Raw genomic sequence first — 7,707 nt, forward strand, 5'->3', positions numbered from 1 at the left:
AAATGAATCAGCAGTAAAATTATTTACCTCATTCTATATTTCTAGTGTAAATAATCATCTTATGTCAAAAACATATTAAAATATAAGGCTTTATGTACTTCATCCTTCAAGCGTGGGTATATCAATAAATATAAGTTAGCTATGTTTTACTGTAACAGTATACACTTACTGTATTATATCATGCTAATATTAGTGTTTGAAGCTACCCTGGAATAAGCAAGACTTAAATTAGAGGATTCACTGTGAATTAGCTCTCTGCCTTTTTATCACAATGATTAATCAGTTGTGTTCAAAAATCTACATTTCAATTTTTTAAAAAAATGCAGATTCTAGACATTCCAAGAAAACCTTCACAATGTAGAGGCAACCCCCACTTAATGCTGTTTCACTTATTTCACTTCTAGCTATTTCATTATAATGCTCATTTGAAATTGATACCTGATTTCACTTAGCGCTCAGCGAGTTTCGTTATAATGCTCATGGTCACCATCTTAGGTCATTAAAACAAGTGCGGTTGTCATCTTGGGTTGTCAGATACTTTTGGTTTTGCTTAACATTTGTTTTGCTTAACATTCATGTTTTCAGGAACCGATTAAGAGCGCTAAGCGGGGGTTGCCTATAAACTGAGTATGAACCAATGCTATGATGTTTTGCTTAGTCTGCATGCAGCCTGAAACAATGTTTCTGAGAGGTGTGTGTTGCTCCAGTTCACTTTATAATATTTAAATACCAACATTGTTAACTATTTCATTGCTGAAAAATACACACAAAAAAGCAGAGGGACAATTATCTTGTGAAGATCTTGGTGTTATTGTAGGCAGTAGTTTATGGTCAGAGCTTGTTTTTTTTGGGAGGGTAGGTCTTGGAAGAATACCAATGCTTTGTGCTTACAAGTAACAGGCAAAATACAGTTCTTGTTAAGCGGGTATTTAAAAAAATTCTTTAGAAGTACTAAGGGAAAAAATAAAGCCTAACAGCTGGTTATTAGGATAGTTTCATTGCATTATTCCATAGTCTACTGTCAATAAAAAGATCAAGCAAAGAATTATCTCTGTAAAGATCAAAATCAAAACAAAGCCCCAAGACATTAAGTAGGCATTGATTTTTGCCATTCACATGGGAAAAATACTGTTACATCTCATAAATTAACACAGCTGTTGCTAGTCTTGTGCCACCTGCCAAAAACCCCAAACCTTCGGTGGGTTGTTTATGACAACTTGAATCCAGAAAGAAATGCATTAGATTGGTGGAGGGAAGAGGTGGGAAGTTGATTCTGCTACCACCCAAGCCAGTGTAAATCATGAAGTCAAAGTCGGTATACATCTTCACCAGTGTAACTGACAGAAGAACATGCACATGGGGTTTTAAAGTGTACCAAGTTTTAAGTTATTTATTTCTGGGTTTTTCTTCTGGTAACTGCCTACAGAGCATTTGTGGCCAGAGGAACAACAAAATCATCCTTTCCTTTACTGCTTTACTGCTCGCACTAACATCTGCCAATTAGGGATTTGTTATTATCCAGATTACAACTGGAATTTGTCCATTTACCACCCTCAGCTTCCCCAGAGGGCCTCTAATTTAGCAGTTTCTAGGCTCCCTCAGATGGCAGTTCCACCTCTTGTGAAAGATATTACTTAATTGGTTAAACCCTGTCACAAATATTGGAGCCCTTTCAAATCTTACTTTTAAATTTAACAACCTCTTATTTTTCCAGGTCTCTGAAAATAGAGTTTTTTATTCTAATCTGCCAAATATTTTTCAGGTCTGAACCAAAATATGAAAGCAAACACAGCAGCTGATGAAGTCTACTTGAGTTCATGAAAGCTTGTGCTCTATACATATCTTAGTTTGTCAGTCTATAAGGTGTACCCAGCCTTTTGCCAAATACAGAATAAACCACTGAGAGAAGGAGCGATGATGCATTTCTACATGTTCCTGTCTTGGCCTCCATTAGTCAAGACAATTCTGTGAGAATGGCAGTTAAACAGATGAGAATAAATTGAGTTAGTACACGGCTGCCTATTTGTCACCAGGAATGCTAGTTTAATTAAAAAGATATAATTAAGGATGTAGCAGAGGCAATAATCTGAAAAAGGCCACAGAGCAAGCGTACAACCCCTGCAGGTTTTTATCCCTATGATTATTACCCTAACATCATAGTATAAAACAGCACAGTGCATATTTCTATATAATACCAAAACGTATTTACAATAACTTACATTTCTTGAGCACCTTCCTTCTGTGCTAATGGAAGGCAGTTTTCAGACTGCAGGCTGCACATGTATATTGATTAGAACTGGATGATTACTACAAAATAATTTCCACCAATATTCTTTCAAACGTTTAATTATTTTTGGTATTCTTGTGCTCCATTCTGTGACCATTTTCTGGGGGGTTTTTTGTAAAACCGTTTTACTGACAAGAATTTCCACAATGTGAATTGTGAAGATAATTGCAGAAGTATTTATGTAAATCAAATCTGGCACTCATGCTGAATATATCTGTGTGCTCTTCCAATCAAGAAAGAAATGTAATAACTTAAAACTTAGCTGATCAATCACAACTAAGCAATGTAGCTCAAATTTTACTGAGAGCTGAAATTTTTGCCAAAAAAAAATTAAAGGAAATAACCTCCAGAGGCTTATAGTATAGCCAGGAAGATGCTAATTTTATTAAATAATTATTAATTGAAAATTATTCTCAGCTCTAATATCTAATAACTGATTAGATGCGAGTGTCTTCAGACAGAAATAACTGACCCATACAGCATATATAATTTGGTTGGTTTTTGGTGAAAACACCAAATAACTGTGAATAGTAAAATGAAATCTTGAATGGTCAACAAGATCAGATGTATCATGATTTTATTTTACCAACAAAAAGAAGAGGAGGGGGAGGGGAAAAGAAAATCTGAAGCATGTCCCACTCCATACTGATTTCTAACACCACCTTGTTGGTTATATACCAGATCCTATGATACATTGTGTGTTATTGAATAACCATACTCATTTGCTGAATAACTTGGTTTTCCTTAGAGCTCACCCTCCAAGTAGTCAGGCTCCTAGCTATCTGCATTAAAATAACTGGGCAGGTTAAAATTTCATATTTTTACATTTTGGCTAAATAATGTTCCTTTCTTTGTTCTCTCAAATACCAACACAATACTATAATTACCCTAATTTATAATATTCACTAGACAACTAGAGGAAACAAGAAATTAAAATCTACTGTAAATTAATATCTCGCCAGTCTCCTATTTCACTATTTTTCCTCTTTGTCTTTTAGACTGTGTGTTCTTCTGGGTAGAGGCTATATCTTTATCTGTGAATTGTACAGACCCAGAGACCTGTCAGTGCTAAATGAATAAGAGCAGATAAATAATAATAAGTTCAAAAAGGGATTTATTTTTTAATTCTCTTCTCTATAGAGCTATTGTGTGGCATTATAACAGGTACAAAAAGGCTGAGCTGCCTACATGTAAGTGGCCTGAGAGTGATTCACTTTTAACCCAAAAGGATGCTTTTAATGGCAGCAGTAAACTAACATTGATAGAAGGCTTTACAAGTCAACAGCTAAGCCTATCTTTAAACTTTAGTTATAAATACAGCAACATACTACTTAAAAACCTTTTGGGCTGCTAGCAATGAACTAGCAAAAAGGGTTCATTTGAAGTGTACTTTTTATGGTGGCACAGTTATTCTCTTTAGTGGAGGGCAGGAACCTACCTCTCAGCTTCCTGTCACATCTACTGTTTTAATTTTCCATATCCTACAGATAATTTCTACCTCATTTTGGTGCAGTACAATAGTATCTGAAAGTTCAAATATTGTCTTCCCTAGCTCAGGAAAAGTATAAATGTTCATAGGGGTTGGTACTTAAATGCTTTAACAGCTGATATGGTATTGTGTGTCACTACAAGTTATTTGTTAGGTATGTCACTTGTAATATGAGTTATTTGGGGGTTTTTTTCTTTACTTCACCTGAGAAAAAGGATTAGATTCTCAGGAAATCCTCCCTAGCTATTTCACTTGAATTGAATTTTTCACCCAAGATGAAAGTGTCACTGACTTCTTTCACACATGAGGATTTTTCACAGGCTATCTTTCTGAAAACCCAGTCTGTGACTTGTTATAACCAAGGACTGGAAAAGGGCCAATGTGGTCCCTATTTTCAAGAAGGGGAAAGAGGAGGATCTGGGTAACTATAGACACCTCTATCCTCAGGAAAACCTTTGAAAAAATTATTAAGGATAACATTGGTGGGAGTCCAGCAGGGATTCACAGGAGGTAGATCCTGCCTGAGTAACCTTTTTTTATGACCAAGTCACAAAATGCTTAGACTCAGGAATCAAAGTAGATGTCATCTACTTGGATTTTAAGAAGGCCCTTAATACAGTATCTCATTCTATTCTCATAGATAAACTGAGCAGCTGTGACATAGGTAACTGCATGGTCAAGTGGGTGGCAAATTGGCTTAAGGATCACACCCCCAGAGGGCGGTGGTGGATGGGTTGGTATCAACCTGGGAAGATGTGGGCTGTGGAGTCCCATGAGGCTTCATCCTTGCACCAGTGCTGTTCAATGTCTTCATCGGTGACTTGGATGATGGCGTGGAAAGCACGATGTCCAAATTTGCAGATGATACCAAAACTATGGGGTAAAGTTAACACACTAGAGGGTAGGCAACAAATCTAGGCAGATCTGGACAGGTTGGAAAAGTGGGCAGAACAGAATAGGATGCAGTTCAACAAGGACAAGTGCATGGTACTGGACCTAGGGAGAAGGAATCACCAACACACTTATAACCTAGGGGAGGAATGTCTCAGCAGCACAGCAGCAAAAAGGGATCTTGGAGTCACAGATGACTCCAAGATGAACATGAGTTGTCAATGTGATGAAGCCATCAGTAAAGCTAACTGCATTTGATCATGTATTAGCAGGTGCATGACAAATAGGTCCAGGGAGATGATACTTTCCCTTTATGCAGCCGCCCCTTTATGCAGCATTGGTCAGGCCGCAGGTGGAGTACTGCATCCAGTTTTGCTGCACTTAACAGAGATGTGGACAACCTTGAGAGGGTTCAGAGAAGTGCCACTCATATAGTTAGGGGCCTGCAGGCAATGCCCTGTGAGGAGAGATTGAGGGCTCTGGATCTCTTCAGCCTCTGCAAGAGAAGGCTTACTGTGGCTGCCTACAAATTCATCAGGGGGGACTGCAAGGAATAGGAGATGCTCTGGTTACCAGGGCACCCCTTGGAGTAACTAGGAACAATGGCCACAGACTGATGGAGAACAGATATAAGTTAGACATCAGGAAGAACTTCTTTACAATAAGGGTTGCCAGAATATGGAATGGACTTCCAAGGGAGGTGGTGCTCCCCTACCTTGGGGGTCCTGAAGAGGAGGCTAGACATGCACCTGGCTGGGGCTGTCTGACCCCAGCGCTCTTTCCTGCCCAGGACAGGGAGACAGGCTCAATGATCTGCTAAGGTCCCTTTTGACCCAAACATCTATGAATCTATGACATTAATTATCTCCATCATTTCTTTTCCAATTGGAAGGGCTGGACTCTAGACAGAAATTAACTACATACTTCAGAGAAAGATGGAAAGGAAATAAATACACGATGAAAATATGTTTTCCACTCCTCTCTGAACTCATTTGATATGACTTTAATGATGTTTTATTTACTGGCTAACTAAAGTGACTAATTCAGAAAACGATTCCTATAATATAGAAACATAACATTTGAGAGTGCTGCATTTTTTGGTAAAATTGGCCTATATTTAATTTGAAATAAGATAAATTATAGTGTTTGCACAATCCTATTAGCTATCCAATAGAGTCCGTGGATGTGAGCAAAGCACTTCAGAACAATAAGGGGCCTTCCTTTCTCCACTCCGGAAATTCACATACAGAAGTGTTTCTTCTGCTAGACCCTGTAGACTCTCCTTCTCCGAGAACTCATGATATTTAAATCTCTTGTGCAAGACTTGCAAAACCATGCAACTTACTGCAGCCAAAAATGTGTTTCTAGTACAAGACATTAGGAAATATAAGATGATAACTTGGAGTTTTGTTTTGTTTTTTACCTTACCTAGTATTATTCCACAGGGACATTTAGGGATCTAAAAAAAGAAATAAGGGTAGTACAGATCCAACAGACAGTAAATACAACCACAGCCACTAAATATGGAAAAGATCTATTGTGTAATCTTTTCCTGCCAGGGCATGATTGTTCATACCACACAAGTGATAAAGGAACACAAAGGAAGAGGACTTTCATATCCAAAGTAAAAGGGAGTGTAAAGTGAATTGCAAAATGTAGCAGACTTCTCAGTGAAGTAAAAGGATCTGATATTTGGTTAATTTCCATCAAGCTACCTGTGTGTTGGCACAGCTTAAGTAGGACATAAAGACAGGTGTATAGCTTGCATCTCACCTTACCTACTTTCTCAGCCAGCAATGCATGTTCTGCTTCCTCAGTTGGAGCCTAACATTCAGGAAACATAAAATGACCATATGAAAAGACCCAAGAGAGGAGTTATATTATCACTGGCTATTAAGGTTAGTCCAAAAATTTAAGAAAATGCTTTTTGTGGTAATCCATTCCAGAAAATCTGCTATGATGCTGGTTTTATTGCAAAGCATAAATGTGTTCCAAAGTAATGTTTGTGCTAGTTGATCATCATCATCATCACTTATTTAAGGTGATATTCTGGTATTACATTTGTACCAAGAGAAATACCTTTCTCCCAGCACAAGGAGAGAGTATAGCTGTTCAACAGTTTATTTTGTGGAAGAGACTTGCCTCTTCTGTGAAGAAATGGCTCTTCCAACTAGGAAAATCTCTCTTCTCTAGTGGCAGCTTGAATGGCTGTATGTTTCTCTTGATACTAGGATACCCCCAGTATCCCACAGCCCTCCGCTTTTTGAGAGGGAGGAAAGGAGAACATTGGCTCTCTATTACCCTACCTGGGATAAGCTGTCAGAGCTGTGGGGGCCCTGCTGCTACTAAACAGAACAGGTCACCTTGGTCTATGCAATGGGCAGGAGTCATTCCTTGCAGATCCATGGGTGAAGCTGCATGGGACTGCCTCATCCTGCCAATTGCTGATACCTCAGTGATAAGTGGAGCCACTCTGCCTCTGCTCCCTGCCTCCTGCTCCCTTCATGGACTGGGATCATCCCAGTTTGTGCAGGAGGAAGTGGGGAGTGATTTCCCTACACCTCAACCTGTTCTCAGTGGAATGAGTGAGTGGAGCTGGGTACCTATGCTCCCCTGTTTCCCATAAAGACCAGGCTCACCCCAATTTGATCAGGTTATGGGGAATGGAAGGCGTGAGACAGTGGTTCTCATTGTCCCTACCTGCTCTATAGGCCAAGGGGCTCTTACTGGCAGCTGCCAGTTTTCAGCAGGTGCCAACTGCCCATTAGCAGCCTGCTCCCTTCAGAGCACAGGCTGTCAATCACAGTTTCCCTAAGTGCAGAGGCGACCCAAGGAGCAGTCCTCTACTCTACTGTCTCTGTGTAGTGCTCCAGTCAGGGAGCTGGAACACCTGCACGTCTTAGGTATTGATCTGTTTTTTCAGCTCTGGAAATGAATGTCTGTCCATATCCATAGGGCACATCCAGACGAGCACACACCTGCCTCTTGCCCTGCCTCAAACCCCTTTGAGGTGGGGCAAGAGGCACATGTGGGAACAAAA

At 39.4% G+C, this 7,707-nt stretch overlaps 1 long non-coding RNA gene across 1 annotated transcript in view; it reads right to left on the bottom strand.

Annotated features, from left to right (window-relative positions):
- Nucleotides 1-3,967: 3,967 nt before the first annotated feature.
- LOC109305508 overlaps nucleotides 3,968-7,707 on the bottom strand; it is a 6,979-nt gene continuing 3,239 nt past the window's right edge. Inside the window, exons 2-3 of the long non-coding RNA XR_002099636.1 lie at nucleotides 7,520-7,522; nucleotides 3,968-3,980 (exon numbers count right to left, since the gene is read on the bottom strand). This is a non-coding gene — a long non-coding RNA (uncharacterized LOC109305508). The remainder of the gene's footprint in view (nucleotides 3,981-7,519; nucleotides 7,523-7,707) is intronic.

Source organism: Crocodylus porosus, unplaced genomic scaffold (assembly GCF_001723895.1).
Source record: "Crocodylus porosus isolate Cpor-Errol unplaced genomic scaffold, CroPor_comp1, whole genome shotgun sequence".
Classification (NCBI taxonomy): domain Eukaryota; kingdom Metazoa; phylum Chordata; order Crocodylia; family Crocodylidae; genus Crocodylus; species Crocodylus porosus.